Source organism: Manis javanica, chromosome 17 (genome assembly GCF_040802235.1).
Source record: "Manis javanica isolate MJ-LG chromosome 17, MJ_LKY, whole genome shotgun sequence".
NCBI lineage: Eukaryota > Metazoa > Chordata > Mammalia > Pholidota > Manidae > Manis > Manis javanica.
In genome coordinates this window covers 10,110,616-10,136,659 of record NC_133172.1, presented here as the reverse complement: position 1 = coordinate 10,136,659, position 26,044 = coordinate 10,110,616, and the positions used below count along the sequence as shown (strand labels likewise).

General features: G+C 38.0%; 2 protein-coding genes across 2 annotated transcripts in view; one reads left to right on the top strand and one right to left on the bottom strand.

The window, feature by feature from the left end:
• Positions 1-26,044, bottom strand: part of LOC140847137 (zinc finger protein 541-like) — a 223,221-nt gene that overhangs the window by 140,367 nt on the left and 56,810 nt on the right.
• LOC140847136 (uncharacterized) overlaps positions 1-26,044 on the top strand; it is a 40,399-nt gene that overhangs the window by 5,288 nt on the left and 9,067 nt on the right. The window lies entirely within an intron of this gene.

Genomic DNA, 26,044 nt, shown 5'->3' with positions numbered 1-26,044 from the left:
GGAGAAATGTGGGATCAACATATAAATCAAGTACAAAAATCAAATGAATATTCATATTTGACCTGATGGTTTATAGGTCATATTGCATGATCAAAACCGAAAGTTTCTGTGATGACTGCCCTTGTACTGTTCACCATGTAAGAATTTATTCACTCTGTAAGAATTCGTTCACCATGTAAAAAAAAAAAAAAAAAAAAAAAAAAAAAAAAAAAAAAAATATTATTAGAGACCAGAAAAACCAGTGTGGTCTGGACCCTCTCAACCTTGAATGATCTTAGCTAATAAATATCTTTAAAATTTAAAGAGAAAGTTTAAAAGAGAGCATAATGCTGATCCAAGTTTAAAAACTGGTAACAACAGGGACTCAGCTTATGTTTTCTTTCCCCCTGATTTATACCACTGACCCAGCAAACGGTTTACAGGGCAAAGATTCCACGAGTTCAGGGAACCGTGGGGTGGATATGCATCTGCTTGTGGCCTGCTTTGCTCTCCCTGAAGGTCAGTGGTCACCTGTGTTGAGTGAGCAGTTCAGTCAGAGGCCAGGGATGTGTGCCTTCTATATACTGAGCATAATGGGGAGGCTACTGGCATGCAGGGCCCCAATTTTGAGTGGCCACTATGCCATAGTTGCATAATTCTGAGCTCTATCTTGCTTCATAGCTGGGCCCAGGATGGTTCGGATGAAGCCTACCCGAGGAGGTGGCTCATCATGCCATCATGTTGCCTTGTCTCTTGGCTTCTCGATCTTCACTCTTTGGGTGTTTGATCTGTGTGTGTGTGTCCACGACAGCAGACACATAGTCTTGTTCATCAGTGACTCTCCAGTGCCTTCAACCAGGCTTGGCTCAGGATAAGTGCTCAAAAATTATTGTTTACATAAAGGAATGAATGCAGGAGCTTCTCTGAATTGTAAAATTAAATAAACTGAAAATTTCTAACAGTTTTTTTGTTGTTTCATTTAAAAAGCCTCTTCAAGAAGACAGTTTTTTTTGAAACACAACAACCTATTTATTTCTGAAAAGTAAGTTGTACCAAAACACGTTCCTTAGTTACTTTATTGCATTTAATTCTTGCTAGTCAATCCGTGATCTTCACTATGTATAGAACGTTTTACTGGGCACTTGGAGTAATAAAATATTTAGCAGACATAGCTTATAATGAAATTTTAAAAGCCATTTACTTAACTGCATATTTCCTGGGGGAACTAAATTTTATAAAATGTTAGAATCTTTATAAAAATAAACTACCATACAAGTATATATCTATAGATAATATATAAGGAGATAATTATGTGGCTAAAGTTTGAAACTGGTTAAAAATTATAATTACCGAAATCATAAGAGAATAAATTTTCAGTGTGAAAGATTTAATACAATGAAAAAAAAAATACAAAGTAAACCAGGAAAGTTCCTTTTTCATCCCACCTCCTTTTTTCTCATCACTTACCCTGATGCATCCACAGAAACACAGTTAATAGCTTGGAAGCATTTCATCCATTACATTTTCTAGGCACTTACATTTCCACATACATGGTGATAGTCCACGTCTTTTTTCACCCAGCAGTTTGCCTTGGAGATCTTTCAAAGTTAGTACAAAATAGATTTATACAATTCTGTAAGGCTATTTGGCATTAACAATTTGTTTGATTGAACTAGTTTCACATTATGTAGATAGGCATATATGAACAATGTTTGGTGTTTTTCTAAGCTAATTTGTTTTTCAATATTTCGTCATATTTTATGTTACTGGCAAGTGCTGAAATGACCTTATTTTGAGAATATTTAGCTTTTGAGATACAAATTGATGTAAAATTTGCTTTATCTGTATTAAATGTCTTTAAATAGCAAGTGACACTTTTTAATTTATTCTCAATTTCTTAAGCTTCAAAATGAATAATAGATCCTGTTTTTCTAATGATATAGCAGAGTGAGCCTTACGTGCTGACTCGTTTCTCTTTCCTCTTTTTCCACACCTCTACCGCTCTGTCTTTTGTGCTGTTTGCCAACTGAATATTGGACAAGGGCTGAAAAGGAAAGTCGTCCTTAGGTGATCACTGACATATTTACTGAAATTGTGTAAGACTCCCAAGGTTAATTGTTAAGAGAATTTTTTTGGTTGTTGTTTGTCTCTTGATTCTTTCGCCATGTCCCATTCAGCTAATTGTTGTTTTACTAGAAAATTAAGCATTTAGAATTTGGACTGTGTATGTCTTTAAAGATATGCTTTTGTGTCCAGGAAACTTCTGCTTCAACAATACATTGCTACAGTATGTGTTCAGATCAAAAAACTCAATCAAAATTTGTAATTTCTTAAAGTATATAACAAATCTAACAAAGAATGACAATCATGCTCTTTGGCTCTGAAATGGAGTTTTCTACTCTAAAAGTACATAAGCTGGGTGCTAATGGCCAGAGAACAAAAATATGCCGAGCGCTACTATTCCAAGCAAGAGGTTGGCTCACGAAGGTCACCCATCATAGTAACACAAGGGAAGGGAATGATGACCTCTCATTTACAAAACACAAGCGTCACAATCCCACTAATCTAGACTTAGATCCAGGCTAGAAAGTATTTTATGTGAAGAAATTATTAAATTTGCTGATTAGCCTGCTTTTGAGTCATAATTAGCAGAAATGTCCTAAGAGCGAGACAGGGATTCCCGCTCTGCCCCAGAGAGCACAGCAGCGATTAATTCCACCACCTGGAGCTAAAGAACTCAGAGCAGAAGATTGGCCTTCAACGTGACAATCCCAACTGAGAAAAACAGTTTCTCCAAATGTTCTTTAATGTATTCTTGTTTCTCATACTATATAAAATTTCTAGTCTCCATATTGTTCAAGCTTATGTGCTATCTATATTCTCTTTTATATCTAGGGTACTTTCTAAATCTTAACAAATATCAACTGGAGCCCTTCTCTTTGTTTCTAATTTACTATTACTTCATCTATTAGAAAGGGTACCTTTTAGTGATTTTGGGGTTCTATGTCAGTTTTATGTTAAGTAGCTTACTTCTGAAAGGAGAATATATGTTTATAAGAACTACTCCCCTAGTCACTGAACAAAAGTTAATTTTTTATATGATTGTTTCATTTCTAACTTTAGATAGACTGTAATACTGGGAATTTAGTTTATTAGTTGTGAACAAAAACTAGAGATTATTTTGAGTGTCTTTGTATGGATGGGTGGTAGGAATCAAGAAAAGTTTCAAAAATTATTCTAGTTTTAGGTGGTGTTTAAGTCACTTGCAAACCAGCTTCTGTCCTCAGCAGTATAATAAAATTACCCTTTCCGAGATAACTGGTAAAAATTATAAGTTAAAAGCCAAAGATCATTTTTTGGTCTTCAAGCTCTTTTTCAACTTCTTTGACTTTACCGTCACATGTGCAGCCCCTCTGGTTTCTGTTTCCTTCATTAACTATGATCTGTTTGGTCACAAGTGACTAAAGACCCAATTCAAACTTGCTTTAGCAAAAAGAGAATATTTTGGCTCATGAAACTGGGAAGAGTAGGGATATGCCTACTCTTGGGTCAAACTGAATTCCTAAACTAACAGGATTCTTGTCGTTTCCCCGTCCCTCCTGTCAGCCTCTTATTTATTCCAGGCTCTTTCTTTCCTAATACAAAGGGATGCTCTCCACTGGGCAGAGAGTAAGGCTGTTCACAGCTTGAGTCACTGAAGTTTGTGAATCATGGGGAAAGATCATTTCTCTTTTCCAGTAACTTGCTATGAATTTCTGGGAAGGACTCTCCTCAGGACCAGCTCTGGCTACCGTGATGGCCGGGGCCAAGGCTCATGTCCACCCCTGTGACCATAGGCAGTGCACACTGACCGAAAGCCCCAACAGAACGCTGCGGAGTTGGGGCAGGAGAGGACAGTCCCTGAAGGATTCAGCAGGGAGAAGACGGGGAGGGGCCGAGGAGACATTTCATTGCCCCCGCGTCCCCTTTAGCATCTCTGACTTCTTTTTTCCTAAGTCCTGCATTTGTTCTCATCTTCTTTCCCCTGCCTCTCACTTAGTCATTCTCTAGCATTCTGTTCTTATAAAATCTACATTATTTTCCAAATAGTTCATCTTAACAAGTCTCGCCTAGTGTATCTTTGCAGAAGCATTGTAAGTTCATATCTGTACACATCACTACCATCACTTTCTACTTACTGAGCGAGAGCAGAGATGTGAGCTGTGTGTTCACCTGTCCCCAGGAAGCCATATGCTCTAAAAGAAATACAGACATACAGTATGTATGGTAAGGTTAACTTTTCTCTGATTTCTTAAATCCTAACAAAATTGTTATGAACCACGTTTTACCTTTTTCCAGCGCCCCTGAGACTTAAGTATGGAATGGACATTCTTACTAACAGCTAAGAACTGTAGCTAATAGAACTGCTTTTCACACGTGAGAAACACCAAATGCATATACCTACCCAGAAACATCTAGGGCAGCTCACCTTTGACGGAGAAACCTTTGCAGTGTATCCTACCTTACGATCCTGTTCCGTCTCTTCATTCCAGCTTTCTACTGAATCCAGCAACTTGAGGCCTCACTGCTTTTTGAAAGGGCACAGTAGACAGAAAAACAAATTAGGAAGATGATAAGTTTGATGTTGAACATTATTTTCAATTTTGAGTTTGAAAAACATCCATCCAGAAATTGAAAATTGGAGTCTAGGATTCAGGATACATTTCTGCTAGAGTTTGAAATATGGAGCCATCTAATTAGTTACATTCTACCAATGTTTAGCTGCGTGAATAAGCAAATAACTCAATTTCTCAGCATCCTGTTGCCCCTATCTTCCAAGTGGGGGGAGAATATATAACTATAAGGATTTTTGTGAGGATTATTAATTTCTGTAGGAAAACTTTGTTGCCCAATGCATATTAACTAGATAACCAGTCTTCTCAGTATCTTCATTGCCTTTACAGTTTGCTGGGTCTGTGTCAGCCTGATGGGAGTAAATGAAGTTGTCACAGAGTCTGGTAGGAAGGGCGGCCGCGTGAGGCTCCCCTGATGACCACATTCACTGGCTGCTGATCACTCTGTACCTCTCTTCTCATCTCCCTGGACTTTATTCTTTGTGATCCATTCCATCACTTTTATATCTTCAATCCCTCCACTGGTTAGTACTGGCAAAGTGTATCACTGGTATGATTTTGTTACTAATAGTATTGTGCATCACTTACATTTACTAAGTAACCACCCAATGAGAAAATTGAGTCAGTCCTATCGAGTAGCTGACCCACGGTGCACAGAGTAAGTGACAGTCAGAACTGGAACCAAGACGGTCTGAAGTAAGATCCCTCAGGCTTCACCACTTCCTCAAACTTCTCTTTATAGGGGAAATAGTTGTACTAACTCCTCTTTGTTCAAATTCTGCCCGTCTGATAATTATTCCGAATCTCAAATCTTCAGGAAAACATTTACTGAACCCAGTGGCCATTGATGGTCTTCTCTAAACCTCAGTGTTCACACACATCTTGCCCAAGAAGGTATGATTCAGAAAAGAGTGCTGCACATGATACTGTGATTGGTGGGAATAGTAGGATTGTCAGTTTGGGAAGGTGGAGAGAAAGAAAAGAATCTGTTTGCAGAGAGATGACGTGAGCCCAAGAACCACTCCGGAATGAGCGTAGACGGCCAGAGCAATGGGGAGGCGCCTCCTGGGACAGAGAAGAGTGAGGTCAAGATGCATAAGGAGAGTGAGCACAGAGGCTTAATGACAGATTGAAAGCTTTGAACTTGACCTTACAGGAAGTGGCTGAACAGAAGATTTTAGAAAAGAGGCTAATAAAAATTCAAGGTTACAAGAAGACTTAATCTGTGACTGGTCTCTATAATGTATTGAAAGAGAGAAACCAGACTAGGGAAACTAGTAGGGAAGCTGGGGTAGCTGTCCACATGTAGGCCGTGCGCAGGCTGAGTGAGGGGAGTGTGACGGGGGTGGGAAGCGCGAGCAGGAAGCTGCGCCGACTCACAGAGCACCTGGAGGCAGGCGTGCAGGAGCCTGGGGAGTCACAGTGTCAAGTCGGGGTAACTGGGAAATAGACCAAACCACACGCACTGAGGCTGGGCAGGCCTTTGCCCTGCTTGGAATTATTTTTCTTTTTAGTTGGAGTCAACAGCTAAGGAGCTTTGTATTATTATGTCCCTCCTGCCTTAGCTTCTCACTGAGATGTGGATCTACTTAGTAATAAGAATTGTGACTTTGTCAGTTTTTGAACTGATACCATCCTTGCCCAGAATCCTTTTTGATGACAGACTTACTATGAGATGATCTTGGAATTTCTTTACTTTGCGTTTTGCATTCCTCCAGCCCTCACTGCTCTTCCCTGGCTGTTCAGTGAGGGAAAAGAAAACGGGGCAGAGAGAATTGTGAAGTTGCACGAATTATATGATTTCACTTATTTTCAGATGTTTCATCCGGTAAAATAAGCTCTGTGTTCAGGATGCCACCCTAACTTGGGAAAGCAGGGGCTCTACTTTGATTTGGACCATTTCCCCCACTGCCCCGGGCAGAAGTAGTTGATTCTCCTTAATTATTTTCTTCTATTATTTATTAAAGTGTGGCTTTTACCACATCCTGTCTGGGTTCGGTACACGGCAGCAGCAGCTACCACTGGATTTTAAGTCCTCAGGGGCAGTGTTTGCACTTGGGAGCCAGATTTTCAAGGTGGTGCTACCATTTTTTTTCTTTAAGAAGAAAATGGAAAAAAGGAGGAAAAAGATGAAAAGGGCTTGGTTGTAGGGAGATATCATTGGCGTGAATAGACATAGAAACAAGGAGAAGAGAAGGCTTGAGTAGTAGAGGTGCACATGTTTGTACATCCCACACACACATAAACTCACGGTGCCGGCTATTAAAATCTTGACAAATTATTTACTATTCAAGTTTCATTTTAAAAGTGTGTCAGTACATCCGTGGTGTTGACCAAGAGCAGTAAGACCCCCTTTTTGTTGCTCCTTTGCTAGTAGTAGACATAAGCAGATTCCTCCTTGACAGCGTGGTGTCTTCCCATAGAATGAAGCTGATTGTGCCTTGATAAACCACTTCCTGTAGGGTTGATGACTGAGCCAAGAGGAAATGACAATAAGGTTGGAGATGAATTATTGGGGGGATGAAGCAGTGCTCTTTCTTAGCCACCCAGTTCTATTTGTGGATGTTTCTGACACACCTCAATGTTTTCTTTGTATAAAGATTTTATTTTGCATAGTTTCTCTCTCTTGTGACCCCTTATGAGACCTTGTGGTTAGTAACCACAATTAAGTAACTTAGTGCAGAATCATATCTTATTTTGAAATTTCTTGCATCTAGCTTAATCCCCAGAATATAGCAGGTAGCTTTATGTATTTAATAAATTGAATTAAATGAATAAAAGCTTTATATATTGTTATATGATGTACATATATTTAATTTACGTCCTATCAAAAGTTTATTTTCTGTTTCTTTTTCCTTTTTATTGTTTTTGATCAACATTTACTGACTGAGCACATTCATCCAATCCTGAAGTAAGTTTTAGGAAACCTTAAAAAATGACTGAAAGAAATATAAGAAAACATGGTTCCTACTCTCAAGAAATGAACTCTATTGTCACATAATGTCAACTCTACTCAATTCTTATTTGCCTACTGGGTTTCTACTCTCAAAGGCTATTTATCTAGATCTAGTTTTTCAGAATTTTATTCTCTATAAAGAGCAGAAACTTAACTATTTTTGTAGGAATTGAAATATTTGCCTCCACCCTTCATTTCTGCTTTCATTCTTCATTCATTTACGTCTATTAAAAAAAAGAAATTAAATGAAATCTTAAGTGCTAAGATGACAAGTGAAATGATGAAAATTCAGAGGAAGCGATGGAGGGTGTGACAGTCCGTAATACCCAGCTAAGGTGTGAATGTTTGAGAACATTTATTTTATGGGTCTATATTGCCTCCATGCCCCAAATTGTATAATGGCTTGAAAGAAAAATTTAGGATATCTATTTTGTCATCATTTAATAAATACTCCATAGCATTTAAGATGGTACTACTGTATGAATTTTACCACTGAAAAGAACTTAGGAGCTAACTGATTCTGGTCAGGTAGTTTAACAGACGAGGTTACACTGGCACAGGTCCCAGTGACGGGCTTGCAAGGTAAAGGCAGAACTTTGGACAGAACCCCATATCCGTACTCATCCAATCCAAGGATCTTTGTCATACACTATGTTTCTGGAAAGTACCGTGTAATTTATTTTACTATTCCAGTTCATATACCACATATATCTTTATTGTCAGAGTAATTCCAACACTACTTGTATATATAAGGCTTTGTCCACATTAACACTAGATGAGGTCACCAAAAGGAACAACATTTCAAGGTGCTCATGTCTTCAGGAAGTCTTCAGAGTGCCTATAGGGGCCAGGCCCTCGCCAGATGCAGGAAGCACCTTAGCTGTGAGATAGACTCGCCTCTTCCCTCTAAGAGTTGAATGGCCTTTGCAGTGTTTCTCAAACTGTTTTTTAAAACTCTCCGGTTCCATGGAAGCACATCATGGATTAGGCCAAACACAGAAGTTTCCACAAACCAATAAAAAATTTTAAAATAACCTTTTCCCTGATACTATCTATACTGCACATGGTGCTGGGGGCACTTCACTTGAACAAAGAATTCTAAACCTACTCCAGTGGAATCAACTAGCTTATAGGAAAGAGAATAAACTATAGTTCAGATAAAAAAAGACTATGTCTACATATATCCATAATAGTAGACACTATTTTTTTTAATGTGTCCCTATTTTCTCTCTTTTTCTTACTAAAGTATAATTGACGTATATTAGTTTCAGGTGTACAACATGGCTCAGTATTTGTGTATATTGCTGAGTGATCACCACAATAATTCTAGTTAATATCCATCACCATATACAATTTTTTTCTTGTGATGAGAACTTTTAGGATCTATTCTTAGCAAGTTTCAAATATGCAATACAGTATTATAAACTATGGTTACCATGCTGTATATTTATATTTCCATGACTTAATAATTAGAAGTTTGTACCTTTTGATCCCCTTCACTTATTTCACCCACCCCTGATACCCACCCATGTCAATCACCAATCCATTCTCTGTATCTGAATTGGTTTTTCTGTTTGTTTATTTTGCTTTTTAGATTCCACATGTAGGTGAGGTCATACTGTATGTGTCACCCATTCCCAGTATGACTTATTTCACTTAGAGTAATACTGGCAAGGCCCATCCATGCTGTTGCAATGAGAGGATTTCCTTTTTTCATGGCTAAATAATACTAATCCGTGCATGTGTATCACACTTTCTTTATGCATTCCTCCATCAGCGGACACTTAAGTTGTTTCCATATCTTAGCTATTATAAATAATGCTGTAATCAACCTGAGAGTGTATATATATTTTTGAATTCTGTATTTGTTTTTTTGGGTAAATACTAGAAGTGGAATTGTTGGATTATATGATAGCTCGATTTTCAGGTTTTTGAGCAACCTCCATACTGTTTTCCATAACGGCTGTTACCAATTACCTTTCCACCAAGAGTGCACAAGGTTTCTTTTTTCTCTGCCTCCTTTATTATTTTGTCTTTTTGGAAATCGCCAGTCTAACAAGTGTGAGGTGACACCTCACTGTGGTTTTGCTTTGCATCTGCCTGGTGATCGGTGATGTTGAGCACATTCTCGCGGACCTGATGGCCATTTGTTTATCTTTGGAAAAATGTCTATTTAGATCTTCTGCCTATTTTTTTAGTTAGATTATTTGTTTTTTGCTATTGAATTGAATGAGTTTTTATATATTTTGCATATTAGTCTCTAATCAGTTATGACTTGCAAATATTTCCCCCCATTTGGCAGGTTGTTTTTTCAATTTGTTGATGTTCCCTTTTTGGGCAGAAGCTTTTTAGTTTAATGTCTCATTTTTTATTTTTATTTTTGCTTTTATTGTCAAATCCAAAATATTATCACCAAGATGGATGTCAAAGAGCTTATCCTCTATGTTTTCTTCCAGGAGGTTTATGGTTTTAAATCTAACATTAGTTTTTAATCCATTTTGAGTTAATTTTTCCGCATGGCATTAGGTAGTGGTAGTTTCATTCTTCGGCACGTGGCTGTCCAGTTTTCCCGCGACCATTTACTGAAGAGTCTGTCTTTTCTCCCTTGTATATTCTTGGCTTTCTTGTCATGAATTAATTGACTGCATATGTGTGGGGTTATTTCTGGGCTATTTTCCTTCAAATGGCTTGTCTGTTTTTATGCTAATACAATCCTGTTTTGATTATTATAGCTTTGCAGTATAGTTTAAAATCAAACCCTGTGATGCCTCCGGCTTTGTTCTTCTTAAGTTTGCTTGCTTTGGGTCTTTGGGGTCTTTTGTTGTTCCATATAAATTTTAGGATTCTTTGCTCTACTTCTATGAAAAATGCCATCAGCAGTTTGATAGGGATTGTGTTGAGTTGGTAGTTTGGTTAGAGCACAATGGACTTTTTAACTACTAATTCTCCCAATCCCTAAGCAGAGAATACCTTTCCATTTACTTAAGTTTGCAAACATCAGTGTCATATAGTTTTCAGTATACTGTTTTTTTACCTTCTTGGTTAATTTATATATAGGTTTTTTATTCTTTTTGATGGAATTGTAAATGGGATTGTTTTCTTAATTTCTTTTTCTAATAGATCAATATTAGTCTATGGAAATGCACCTGATGTTTTTATATGTAGATTTTTGTATCCCTGCAAATTTACTGAATTTATTGAGTAGTTCTAATCACTTTTTGGTGGAGTCTTCAGGATTGTCTACATATAATATGTTATCTGCAAATTGTGGCACTTTCACTTATTCCTTTCTGGTTTTTGAGGCCTTTTCTTTTTTATTTTTCTTTTTTTCTTGTCTGATTTCTTGAGCTGGGACTTCTAATGCTATGTTGAGTAAAGGTGGAGAGAGTAGGTATCCTTGTTAATTTCTGTCTCTACTTTTAATATTCATTCTGACATATATTTTTGATAATTTTGATTCTAATCTGATCATCTTGTTGGAAGAAAACCTACTTCCTTATAAGTGTAAACTTTTGCATTTAAGAGAATGTTTTCTTATGAATGTTGTGACAGTTTTATTGTGCAATCGATTCAGTTATTTATATTTGCTTAAATAAACGTTTGCCACTGGGCATTTTATATTAATAATAAAAGTGCATATTCCTGAACCCAGGGACTATAGGCTGAAGCAACATTATCCAGATTATGAAGTGACTGGTATACTGTATAAACAATTGGAATCTCCTGAGTAAATGTCTTAGGTATCACGCTCATGTTAGCACACTTACTGAATTTAGATATCTGACCCTTTCTTTTTGTGGTATTCTGAAATTTGATTTAATTGTGCTAATGGGTCATAAAATGCTCTAGTTTTCTAGAGTTCTTGAATTTCTCAGCTATGTAAAGTCATGCAACTTGGATGTACACTATCCAAGGTGTCAAAATTACACAGAAACTCACATATTTTTCCGCTTTTAATTTCTCAACAACCAGTTGATCTTCAAAGATTCACCAGGAAACCAGAGGGTATGTTGGGTTTGTTCACATTATGAGATTAGGTCATTTCTGGATTCTTTTAGTTGATGAAAAAATAACTATAATGCCATGTGGTTTGTTAAATGGCTATAAATTTAATTTCGTATACATCTTGCAGAATTAGGAGACTTTGAGAATTTATCCAAACTTCTGCAGCTATTACAAGGCCTTTAAAAATAAGAGCTATGCAAGGAGCACGATGAAAATATGTTCATTACAACCTAAGATGCTAATTCTTTTACCTGTATGGGCGGCATTCTTCGGGGTGTATCAGCAGGAAGGACCCTGCTTATTTAAAAAACCCTTTTAACTTTGGTCACGTAGTCCTCTGGAAACATGGCTTTTCTATTAATTTCTACTACAAAATTTAGAAATAGCATTTAATGAACGGTAGACTAGTAAGTAATGTGGTTAAGTAAATAGCTTCTGATTATTGTAGCTATATTTTTCTAAAGATTTTGCTATGCATTCAATATGAACTCATATAATGAAGATGTATTCTGTTAATATGCATTCACAGCATACATGGATAATGGTTCCAAAGAAACTGTTTTAAGGTATGCTCTGAATATATATGAAGAACAGTAGACACATGTTATGGGTTCAACAAATAGTAAGGGCCCAAAAGCAGAAGAAATGGCTTTATTAATCCTTATTCACTGAAGATACTTAAGAAACAAAACAGGAACACATCATGGTATGAGTCTCTCTCTCTCTCTCTCTCTCTCTCTCTCTCTCTATATATATATATATATATATATACCACAATTTTAGCAAGTCTTTATGAGCCCATTGATAGTGCACAGTAATGTATTTTGTTACAGGTTATTAGCTAGTCCATAAACATAGAGAATGGTTTAGATTGTTAATGTAACTTACATTTTAATAAGATGAAATGTTTAGAAGATTTTTGCACCAGTGATCTGTTGATCAAATTACAGGCTCGGTGGATTGCTTCTCTTTTGTGGGAACTCCTAAAAGACTCCTAATCCCACAGATGACAACTATCAGTTTTGGAGAAAATACATAAAACAACTACCTGAAGGCTATGGATAAAGATAATGAAAAAAGGGTGAGGAATTTTGGAGGGGAGTCAATACTTGAATGAAGGAAATGACATGGTTTGAGTTACCAGTTTTTGCAAGTATTGGACTAAAGACAAAACATTGAGGTCCAGTAGAAACCTTGTGGTCTTCCTGGTTTAACAAATCAGAAGACAACTCAAGGTATTACTGCTGTAGGAAAATGACAAGTAACCCTGAAAATTAAAGAACCAGAGAAGGAGAAGCCCAAGCTCTGTGGATAAATTCTACACGTCTCTAAACCATGCATAAGGACCAAAAAAAAAAAAAAAAAAATGAACTGAGATTTGAGTTGCAGTGGGTGAGGCAGACTTTTCAGTTTGAAAATCAAATCAAGTAATTACCTGCCAAGTCAGAAATACCAACACTCTTCAAAGGAATAAAAAAGAAACCAGAGTCTCCACAACACAACACTCAACAATATCCAGGGCACAATCCAAAATTACTGTTACACAAAGAACCAGGAAAATGTGACACATTCTCAAAGAAACAGGTAATCATCAGAGGCTATAATCATTTCATTGCTAACAAATTATCACAAATTTAACCACATAAACTACATAGATTTATTATTTTGCAGTTCCCTTGCGTCAGGATATCAGGCACAGCTTGAGGAAATCCTGTGCTCAAGCATTCAAAGGGTCCAGCCAAGGTGTCTTCTGGGCTGGGCTCTCATGTGGAGGCTCTGCTAGGGAAGAATTTGCTTCCCAACTTACTCATGTGGTTGGCAGAGTTCATTTCTTCATGTGACTAAGGACCCAGCATGTTAATGGTGGTCAACAGGAGGCCATCTTCAGATATTAATGCCTTCCAATCGTTCCTAGAGGCAACCTGCCATTCCTTGACCCATGGGATTATCCACTGTGGCTTCTTGCTTCATCAAGAATTGATCAAATTAAAAGAAAAATAGATAATAACTCTACAATCACAGTAGAGTATTAGGTCTGGGATTTGAGTATACTCTACAAGACAGTAAATTAGCTACTTTCTGTTCCATAGATGTTAGCTGAAAATACACTTGTGAGTCAGAGAAAGAGTTTATTTTTCACCACAAGCATAAATATCAACATCCTTGCATCAGTTCCCCTTGGTGCTGAGTACCCTGAGGGGAATGAGACGGGTGTGCAGTGCAGGTGAGGAATCTACTGCTTTTATAACAAGCAGTAAGTGTGCCATATTCCTGGGGTTTGTGGGATGGTATGTCCTCTCTTAAGGTCACCAGTGACATTAAAAACTCTAAGAAATGGCTCAGATAAAAAGAAGTCAAGAGTCCTACAGTCCTGGCACACCTAGCAAAATATGCGTGAATATAAGGTCCAGTGAAAACTATATCTCACAAAAAAAGTAGTAACACCACACTCAGCAATTGGTACAAAAACTAGATAAAATATCAGTAAACACATAGAAGATCTGAAAAATGCCGTGAAAGTAATTTCACCCAATTGATATTTGCAGAACACTATACATAAATATAGTGATTATGGTCTGTTTATGAAAATAGACCATATACAGGGCAGCTAAATAAGTTTCAATATATTTGAAAGAATAGAAATTTCTGACCAGAACAAAATTGTTAGAAATTTATAACAAGATTCCAGGGAAGCTGTTAACATCTGGAAAATAATAATACATTGTGAAATAACTTACAGATCATAGGGAATTGTAAGGGAAAGTAGAAAAGGTTTTTTGATAATATTAAAAATAGAATATATCAGAGTTGCTGGTAAAGAGCTCTAGAGCAGTGCTAAGAGGGAAATTTAGAGCTTTAAGTTTTTATGTGCAAAAGGGGGAAAGTTCTAAATCAATAATCCACCTTAGGAGCCAGAAAATACCACAAATTAAACCCAACGTACATAGAAAAATTTGAGTAGAATTGAATGGGAACAGACAAGGAATAGGGACATTTTTAAAGCCAAAACTGATTAGCTGAAGTGATCAACAAAATTGATGAGCTCCCAGCTTGCAGGTCAAGCAAAGGATGAGAACTAGGAGAGGGAGAAAGCGAAATCAAGAATAAATGATGCATTTCCTCTCTGATAGATACTAAAAGAAAAAAAAAGAATATTAAGAATGACTTTTGCCAAAAAAATTACTTTAAATATAATTTACCAAAATTAAAATTAAATGAAACAGCAATCTGCAACTTTGGTAAGGGCAAAGATTTCTTAGAAAGGGACAGGCAGTATTATACTTGAATAAAATCAGTAAATAAAATACAGGTTTGAGGACTAGATTCACGGCTTTGTATTTGTTTTGCAACAATAGGGCTTTAGAGTCTTCAAATGTGTGCGTGAGGAAAACACCAGATTAAACATGTGGTAAAAACCTAAACTATGGTAGGAAGCCTCGGACACGGCTCCCAGCGCTTTCCGTCTCGTGGGGTTCACCCCCTCCTTTAATCTACTCCCCTTTAGTGTGGTCTGGACCTACTGACTTGCTTCTAACTGATAGAATATGTTTTTGTTTTTGGTCTGGGTTTGGTATTTGCAGTTTGCTCTGGTAGCTTAGCAGTGTCACTGGGAACTGTCCCCCTGTGCTTTACCTCTTTCTCTTTATTGACTCGTCAGTGAGGGGGACTGTTGCCCAGTAGGTTCAACGACTCCTTTAGCAATGGGCATTCGCATTATTTCTCGTTCTCATCAACAAACACAGTGTCGACACAAGCAACATTGTACACGTATCCTCACCCACTGGGGATATTTCCATAAAATAGATTCCCAGGAGTTGCGGTGGGTAGAAAGGTATATGTAATTTTTATTTTAATTAAAGTTGCCAGGTTACTTTTTAAAAAGAAATCTTTTCTCCTTTTACCACCAGCATTGTCATTGCAGTGCCCCCTGCAACAATGTATATTGTTCCTCATCTACTGTCAAATATATATACATATATATGTGTATGTGTGTGTATATATTATATGCATGGGTGTATATATAAAACATGTATATGGTATGTATATACATAAAATATGTTTTACTTACATATAGGTATTCTAGATTTTCTGTCTTGGTAAGAAGTTTCCCTGGTAGATACAGTTTCACCTGTAGATTATATATGTAATTGCCTAGTTTCCCTCTAGGATTTAGATTTTTGTTTTTTACACTTAAATCCTTTTGTCATATATATTATTTCTGGACCTGTTTCACCAGTCTCTTGCTTTATTCCTGTCTCAGTACCATATTGACCTGATTACTGTGACTGTGTGGAGATCTGTGATGACTGCTAAGGCAAGCCTTCCTCAGCGTTCTTTTAGATCAGCTGTTTGAGGAGGGGCATGCAGTTAGTCTCAGGGATTTACTCTTCCATATTAATTTTGACATATTTTACCCAAAAATAAAGAGGAAACCAAAAATTGCAACCAGAATTCGAATTGGAATAACAGTAAATGTAAAATTACATTTGAGAGAAATAACGTTTTATATTAAAACGTCTCATTTCGGAATGTAGGCTGTCTTCCCATTCAGATCTTCTATCTTTTACGGGATTTTATACTTTTCTTTATATAGGGCATGTGTTCTTCTTGTTAAATTTATTTCTGGAGACTTCATAATCTTTGTCAATATTGGGCAAAGCATAATGATTTCATTTCCATTTCCAGTTTCTTATTGTCTATTTAGAGAATAGTACTGAATTTTAAAAACATACTTATTTTATATCCCTCTGCATTCCTATAATGGTAGTGACTGTTTTTACTACAGCCGTAATTCCAGGTGTACAACGTAACTGCCACAAAAAGAGCCTCACCACCCCCACTGACGACCTCACCATGGTTACACTGATCATGTTTCATTTGTACTATATTTGCTAGATTCCAGACAATATTAAATAATAGATAATAACATTATTTAATATATTTTATTAAATTGGCTTTAGTGTTAGCCAGAGTAATATTTGTTCTTGATTTTTTTAAAGAGACTATTGCATTTAAGCAGTTTCCTCAATTCCTTTTACTTAGTGCTTTTATTGGTGATGATGAGTTTTATCAAATGCTTTTCTTGGCATTATTCTCTTTAAATTATTTGACGTATTTTATTAAGTTGACATTTCTCAATGTGGAATCATCCTTGCATTACAGGAATAAATATTTCTTCCATAGCCCATATTCCAAATGTTTATCATGCCTTATTCATTTGCTACGTGCTAGATTCTATTTGGTACTGTTTTATTTCAAATTTGAATGTGTTATAAGGTTTATCTGTACTATTTATGTTGTTTATCTAGTTTGGAGTTATTGTTACTTCAGCTTTTGCACAATGAATGGTGGACTTTAACAAGTTTTCCTTTAGTCTATAACAGTGTATTTGACATTTAATTTGTCTACTCTTTGAAAGGTAGATGGGAGTCAGTGATAAACCAGTGTAATCCCAGTGCCTTTTTCAATGGTAGATCTTAAATCATTTTTCAAGTTTCTTCAGTGGTAACTGGTATGATTGGTTTGTCCACATGTGATCATTTTGGTAGTTCATATTTTTTCTCAAATATTTTACAAACCTAGAGGAATTAAAATGCCTGGAATTGTATGTTCTAGCCTCTTATAATTCTTTTTTGGGGGGAGTGGTTCCACCACAGGTTGTATTTTGTTTTATCTCAGCTGTATTGAGCTGTATTGACATAAAATTATAAGATATTTGCAGTGTACACTCTGTGATTTAGTGTATGTGCACACTGTGAAAGGATCCCCCCCATCTAGTTAATTAACATCCGTCACCTCAAATATTTACCTTTTTTTTGGGTGTGGGGAACATTTAAGTTTTACTCTCAGCAAATTTCAATAGTGTTATCAACTATAGTCGCCATGTTTTACATTAGGTCCTCAGACCTTATTCATCTTAGAGCTGAAAGTCTGTACCCTTTTACCAGCCTCTCCCTATTTCTCCCATTCCCCAGCTTTTGGCCACCACTTTTCTACTCTTTCTCTGAGTTCAACTTTTTATTTTGTTTAAGATTTCATATATAAGTGACAACATGTAGTGTTTGTTTTTTTCTGGCATATTGCACTTAGCGTAGTGACCTTACGATCCATCTGTGTTGTCACAAATGGCAGGATTTCCTTCTGTGTATATATGTAAAATCCCATCCTTACCCATTATCTATTCATGAACATTTAGGTTGTTTCTATGTCCTGGCTCTCGTGAAGAATGCTGCAGCGAGTCTGGGAGTGCAGAATCTCTTTGACAGCCTAGTATCATTTCCTTTGGATCTGTGCTCAGAAGCGGGATTGCTGAATCACATGGTAGTTCTACTCATGATTCTTGTAGTGTCTCCTCTAAATGGTCTTTCTTACTCTTTTCTAATTCTTAATCTTGTGTGTGTGTGTGTGTGTGTGTGTGTGTGTGTGTGTGTGTGTGTGTTTCTAATTTATTCTTAATCAAGACCACATTGGGTTTGATACATTTTTTTCAAAGATTCATCATTGGATTGTTTACCATTTCTATCTTTTAAAAAGTTATTAGACTTAAACAAATCTGGAATTAATAGACTATCTGATAGTTTAAAATATTTGTATTCTTTAAAGTTTCTTTATATGAATATTATTTTCATATTTTTCATCTTTTTTAATTTGAATAAAGGCATTTAAGCTTACACCTTTCCCTCAGAGGACAGCTTTTCCTGTCTTTTCTAAGTTTAGATTCAAATTATTCTCCATTTCTTTGTACTCCAGTGAATTTGTATCTCACTTTTGATTTTTCTTTTATCTAATGATTTTCTAAGAGTATGTTTCTTAATTTTAAGGTAGTTTGGATATTTTTGATCATTGATGACTTCTTAAATGTACATAAATTAATTACATGTCTATGTACTAGTAATCAACAGGAGGAAATTGGAAATTTTAAATCCCATGTGAAAATAGCATCAAAAAAACATAACATTGTTGGTAGACAATTTTCTATTCCTCTCTCTCATTTCTGCATATCTTAGCAGCATAGGCACTGCCTTTGTTCTGAAATATCTTTTCAAGGGTGCTTGTGTTGGAAAAAACACCAGAAGACAGATAGTGTCTCTTGCTACAGAGCAAAGGGCAGGCTTACTTACTGCTTATTATAAAATTTTCAGGCCTCTAAGTTTGTGTAGTTATCACATGACCTTTTTTGCATCATCCTACGGGAACTGCATTTGGAGAAGCTGTACAAATTCTGATACTCTGGCAGGTGCTGTTGCTGTGAGCTATAAACTATCTTTAGTTTGTGATCCAGGAGTCTCCTGTCATCTGCCAGCATGCACCTAACTGTGGTAAGCTAAATTGTTAGCTTGCAAATAGAGTAAAATTTCAGAAACTCATAATTCATGAGAAAAATACTTGGGGATAAAGCTAACAAAATGTGCAATACCTTTACATTCAAATTACAGAAATCACTGGTATTAAAAAAGACAACTAAATGGAGAGATACATTATTATTGGTTGAGAGATTCACTATTGTTATGTTATCCGTTCTTCCTGTATTAATATTATAGATTCAGTGCAATCCTTTTCAAAATTCTAGCAGGATATTTTGAAGAGATAGACAATATTCATAAATTTATGTGGAAATTCAGTTGACTTAAAAGTCACACCAGTTTCCAAGAAGAACACTGTTGGAAGACTTGTACCTTATGATTTCTAGAACTATGATAAACTATAGCTACAGGTATTGATAATGTGAGCAAAACCGATTGATGGAATAGCATAGAATGTCCAGAAATACACCTACATGTTTATGGTCATTTGATTTTCAACAAAACTGAAAAACGTATTGAATGTGGAAAGAAAAGTCTTTTCAACAAACTGTGTTATATATGAAAATGAAAAATTTTGAATCAAGACCCCTCTCTCACTTCATACACAAGGAATACAATTTGAGAACAATGTAGACCTAAATTTAAAACTCAGTCATAATGCTTCTCAAAGAAAACAATCGAAGACTATCTTTTTAACTTCAAAGTAGGCAAAAATGTCTTCAACAGGCCACAATACCATAGCACAAACCATAACACTTAAAAAATACGTATTTTAAAATTCAGCCTTTTGGGTCATCAAAAGACTCCATTAAAAATATGAATGGGCAAGCTACTGGGAAAAAATATTCATAGTGCATTTATCTAACAAGGGGCTTGTATCCAGAACATACACACACACACACACACACACATACATATACATATATAATATACATATTAAATATATATGTACATATGCACAAATGACAAAAATTCAAGGAACTCAATATAAAAATGGTCAAGATACATGAATGGTTTATAAACAATGAAAAAACCCACAACCTCATTAGTTATCAGAGAAGTTCAAATTAATACCACAGGGAGATACCACTTTTACCTACTACAATGGCTAGTTTTCTTTTTCAATTACAGGATAAAATGTTACCAAGGATATCGAACAAGTGGACCTCTTCTATACTGCTAATGGTATAACTTATTTGAAGAAACCTTCGGCAATTTTTTGAAAGTTACCTATATGCTTGTCCAAAAATCCTACTTCCAGGTATTTACCCAAATAAAAACATATGCACACACAAAACTTGTACTCAAATGTTCATAGATTTATTAGGAATATGCAAAACTTCAAATACCCTAAATACCCATCAGCAGGTAAATGAATAAACAAATAATGGATAAACAAATCCACATAAATGAAATAGCAATACAAAGAATAAACTACTGATACATGCACCAATATGGATGAATATAAATATGATAATGTTATGCAAAATAATATAGACACAATAGAATGCACAATGTTTAAGTCCATTCTTATAAAATATAGCTTGAGACAAATATAAAATTCATATTGACAGAAATAGATACTTGTTGGTAGGGGGTTGCAGTCAGGGAGGAGGAATAATGATAGGAGGAAGGTAAGAAGAAACTTCCTGGGGTGATGGAACATTGTATAGCTTGTTTTGGGTGGTGATTAGTGATTATGTATATATATACATATAAATTTATAACTGAATATTGCATTATATATTAATATCTCAATTTTTTAAATATGGGAATATATGGTGCTTTGGTGAGGCAGAGGAATTCACTTATTTTACGCACAGGTATGATAGAAAAATTCAGACACAAAATTTACTTTTTGGCTGAAGGACAATTCCTGTGTTTATTTGGCTTGAGAAGCAAGGGAACAATGATCCTCTGCTCCTGGAATATCAACTTAAGTGCTGAGTACTAAGGTGGTTGTCAAAGATGAAGCACTCTCTTTATAGTTCTGAATGCTGTTCTACTGTACTCTGGATTTAGAAAGAAAAAGTGCTAAATGATTGTGTTAGTTTTCTATTGCTGCATTACAAATAACTCCCAAAGCTTTGTGAGTGATTTGAAATAAGTGCCCATCTATTATCTCTATTATGTCGGCTGGTAATCAGTCTAGGCGAGGCTTAGTTTAGCTGGGTTCTCTGCTTCAGGGCCTCTCACAGGCTGAAATCAAGGTGTTATCTAACACTGTGGTTTCCTGTGAGGGCCCAGCTGGGGAAGGATCTGCTTCCAAGCTCACTTGTGTGGTTTTTGGCAGGATTCAGTTCTTTGAGGGCTGTTGGCAGAAGGTCACCCTCAGTTCCTTGTCTTAGGGCAGAGAGAGCGAGAAAGAGTGAGTGAGAATCAACAAGACAGAGAGACAGAAAGCAAGCATTAGCAAGATGGAATTCTCAGGCTTTTGTAGCACAGTCGTGGACGTTATATACCATCATTTTTGCCATATCCTGCTCACTGCACGCAAGTCACTCGATCTAGCCAACTCAAGGAAAAGGACTACACAGGAGGTGAGAAACACTGAAGGTCATCCTAGAATGCTGCCTGCCAAGATATTTACTGATTTGTGTAGTACAGGAGAAACTAGATGAAAGGTACTATTTTATGGGAAGTAGTATTTTCTAGTCTTCAGTTAGCATGAATTACTTTATTTAATAATATTGAAAAATATACATGCTAGAGAGAAACTTTAACAATTTCTCAATATACATGCATAGTACATAGTTATAAGTATAATATAAACATAGACGGGAACAAAGCAATCTTTCAAAATGATAAATTATTAAATATGCATTACAATTTGTTAAGTTAAGGACTCTAGCAAATATAGCTTACATGTTTTCAAATTTTAAAAAATGAGATACATACAATAGCATGCATGAATCTTAGTGTTTAAATATTTTCTGACATGTGTGCACTCATGTGACCATGACCCAGATCGAGATATCAAGCATCTCACTAACTTTTTCCCTTTCACCTATTTCACCCATTCCCTACCACCTTTCCCTGTGGCAACCACCAGTCTGTTCTCTGTGTCTGTGTGTCTGTTTCTGTTTTGTTTCTTTGCTTTTTAGAGTCCACATGTAAGTGAAATCATATGTTATTTGTCTTTTCTGACTCATTTCACTTAGCATAATACCCTCTAGGTCCATCCATATTATCATAAATTGCTAGAGTTCATTTTTTTTATGGCTGAATAATATTCCATTGTACATATATACTGTGTCTTTTTTATCCATTCATCTATTGATGGGCATTTGGGTTGTTTCCACGTCTTGGTGATTGTATGGTGTGTGAGAATGTGTGAATAGCAGGCTATCCTGCAGGCTCCTCACTTTAATATATAGTAAAGGGCAGTAATAGCTAATGTCATAGTCAGCAAATTTGACCTTTCCTTTATCTTTTGTAATGAATTATTCAAGATTGAAATATGCTAACGTTTACTGCTATAACTCTATTTGAATATGCCTGTAAATGTGAAAAGTCCTAGGGCTGCCCAGAATGGGGTTTAGCACTATCTATCTGCCCTGGGCCAGGAACATGGCATTTCTACCCCAGTCTCGCGTCCTCACCCTCCTCCGATTGCCTGGCAGTGGTCACGAGTCCCTGCGTGATTCTTCCTCAAAGAAAACTGACGTTACCATTTGAACAAATATGAGCTTCACATTTGGGTAAATGCCTCTGTCCACCTGGTCGGAGAATACGTGATGTGCCATCTCTATTCTCTAAATCACCCTAACGCATCTGGGCATGTACAGGTTGTGGGTTCAGAGTGCAGTGAAATAATGGCCACCGCGCTTCAGGCTGGATTTATGCTCCATGAGCTAAAATGGTTCTTAACTATTTTTGTTGCCACATTAGATAGCCATTCACTTTTAATGCATTTCTAATAAGAAAACACTATGCAAAGATGTACTTTAGCAGAATTTTGTAAGCCCTCTATGCTAGAGGTAATAACCAGCATCCTGGAAATAAACACTTCCACTTGCATTTTAAGTCAGATTAATAGCTTCCTTTCATTTATAACTTGGTCCTAGACTGAAAGCAAAATCACTATCCATTTATTTCTTATTCAAAGGTTGGAAGAAAAGGTACCAAACAAAATGATTTTGTATAAAAAGATTGCAGGTTCTGGCAGCAAAGGTCTGGATTAAAGCCTCGGCCTGCCGTTCACCGGCTGTGACTTGGGATGCCGCCGAATCTTTGGCTCGGTAGTAAAACGGGATCATATTGATGCTAGAGCTGTAACGACATCTCACCCTTGTGATTCACACCCTGGACTTATCTTGACACACGTGTGTTCTGCTTTTAAAATCTTAACTCTACAGCATCTCAATCTCAGAACACAGCCTTTGGCCCTTGGCGTTGATACTCTCTCCTGTCCTGCACACCTGCTCCTTGTTGTTGACTAAACCTCTCGTCTCTTCTGTCGGTCCGTCCCGTGCAGTTCTAACAACTTGTCCACCCCTCTGGGGGCTCCACAATTCCTTGATTTAATGATTTGAAGCCAACTTGTGCCGTCTCCTTCACCCCTTGCTCTTCCAGAATATCCACCTTGGAGACCCCTTATCCAAAGTCAGCCCAGCCGTTGGCTTTCTTCTGCTGCATTTGGGCCGCACAGCACAGCCCAGGGAAGAGAGCAGCGCCTCACCCAGTGAGCGGCCCAGCGCTGCGTCCCAGCCGACGCTGTCTGTCCTGGCTCAGTTTCTTCTCCTGCTCCCTGGGAGAGTCCCTCCAAACCTTCACTTCTTCCCGTCCCCCTACCCCTGCCCTCACTGCTCTGCAGGTGACCTTTCCTCCTGCCTTTGAGAGAAAGGGGCCCTCGGACAGCTCTCCGTAATGCCTCGCTCCCCCTCCACACCCCGCACCCCCGTTCTCGTCCCCGCCCTGCCTCGGGGCGGGACTTTCCTCTCCTGTTCAAGGCTCATGCTCCTCCGTGGGCGAGGGCCCCTCCCCCTGCTGTTTCTGGTGTCTCCCGCCGTTTTCTCAGGATCGCCTCTTTCTTCTCAGCACACAGACATTTCCAAGTGAGGTCTTAGCATCAGTTGCCAGCTCTTTCCAGACAGAGCCAGCTTTTTCCTGCTTCTTTGTCTCCACTTCGCCACCTTCCGTTGCTAGCTTCCCTCCATGCCGTCTGGCCGCCGTCCCTGCCTGGTGATCCCTCTTGCTCTCCAGGGCCTCGGAACCGCCAGAGCCAGCAGGCCTCTCCAGCCCTCGTTCCCCCGGGTCTCCCACGGCATCCGGTTCTGACTCCACCTCCTTCATGAAACTCGCCACAGCCTCTGCTCTGAAACGTCCTCCTTCCTGGACTCCCAGTGACACTGTGGCTCTCCCTTTGCCGCCGTCTAGCTGCCTTTCCTTAGTGTCCTCTGTGAGTCCTCCTCGCTCCTGAGACCTGCCGACCCCCTGGAGCTCCGCCCCCTCACCTGGGATGCCTGACGGCTCCATCTGTCTGGGTGTCTGTCTGGGCCCTGAGAACTTCGACGTCCCAAACTGAAGTCATGTCCTTCCCCCTCCATGTGTCCCCCTGAGTAGAGTGTCTCAGCGGAGGTGCCCTTATCCACCCAGATGCACCCCAGAAACGTCAGCTTCTTCTGGAGTCCTTCTCTCTCAGTCTCCAACGCCCCATAAAAAGTCTGGTTGAGGCTTGTTTGTTTATTCCTTGGATCCATTCTCTTCTCTCTGCACAGACTTTGTTTCATATTTTGACTAGTTTAATAGACTACAAATCTTGGGGGAGATGGATGAAGTGCAGCCCCACAGCTGGGGGCAGTGGGGGGGGTTGGGGAGGGGAGAGAAGATGGTCATGGGTGTCCTTTCTGGAATCCCGTGTGATCCTGTGACTCCGGCGTAAACCCTTCGGCGTCACACTCCTTAGTACGATGGGGAGCTCTTCCTGGCTGGGATCCTGTCTGTTTTCCAGCCTCATTTCTTGCTATTTTCCATAACTAGTGATGCCACAGGCATACACTGATTCTGGCCCTTCCTAGTATGTCATCCAGCACCTTTATTCTCAGTGCCGTAGACACGCTTCTCTTTTCCTGACCTGGTCCCTCGGTTCAATTATGACTGAATCAAAGTCTTACCTTTGCTCCTATTCCCGTCCAGCCCAGTCCAAGTTGTCCACTCCAGCACCTATTCTGGGTAATGTTTGGGCATCTGTCCATCATGATATCAGTTTCTCCAGCTGAGAGTTTCTGGAAACTCCCTTTTGAGAAGTCACAGCTAAAAACCCAAGATGTTGAGAGAGAAACTAGTGCTAGAAAGACTATGGATGCAAGTGAATTCTTGAAAACCTTGAGAAATATTTTTTGTTTACTAGAAGGAAGCAATATAATAAGGTGCCATTAAGCAAATGCACACCAGTGCTGTCTATCTTATACAACTTAAGTAGTGGTTAAGATGCTGCACCTCATAAATAGTGGATATTTTGGACAAGTCATGGAACCTCTTTGTGCCTTAGTCTCCTTGTCTGTAAAATGAGGATAAGAATAGTAATACCTATGTCTTACTTTTTTATGGCAAGTTAAAGTATGTAAAATGCTTTAAATAGTGCCTGACATAGTAAGCACTAAGTAGGTATTAGCTATTAATAGTTATTTTACTTACTAGTTATGATGGCTACACACTGCTTATTGTTTTTACTGAAGTGATTAGAATCTGTCTTGTTTTGAGGCATGAATATGCAGACACATTTTCTTTGACTGGTTCTCTACCCAAGTGTTCACTGGGGTCTAATTTATTTCTTGTAGTTGTTGAGTCATCCTAGTTTCCAATGTTGTCTCAAAGATGCACCCTTTTTCTGACTTGGGGAGAGTTTTGGGGTGATGTGTGTCTAAGCAAGCTCAGCTCGGGGCGGTCCAGCGTCCATTCCTCAGCTCCCTTCCCAGAGCCGAACAGCCGGGCCGGCTTCACGGCCTCCCCTGCGCCAGGCGCGCCGTCTCCCCCACTCGCTCACCCTCGCCCCCCTTCACACAGGAGCTCTTCGCCCTCTGCCTGAAGGTCCACAGTCCAGTTTTCTTTGCCTCGGCTTCCTTTATGTTTTCAAGGCTGCCTTAACATAAACACAAATTCTGCTCCTCTTCTCCCCACCTCCACTTACCTTTTTCTTACAATTTCCAGTCAGACTTGATGTTCACTTACTTATATTAAAAAAG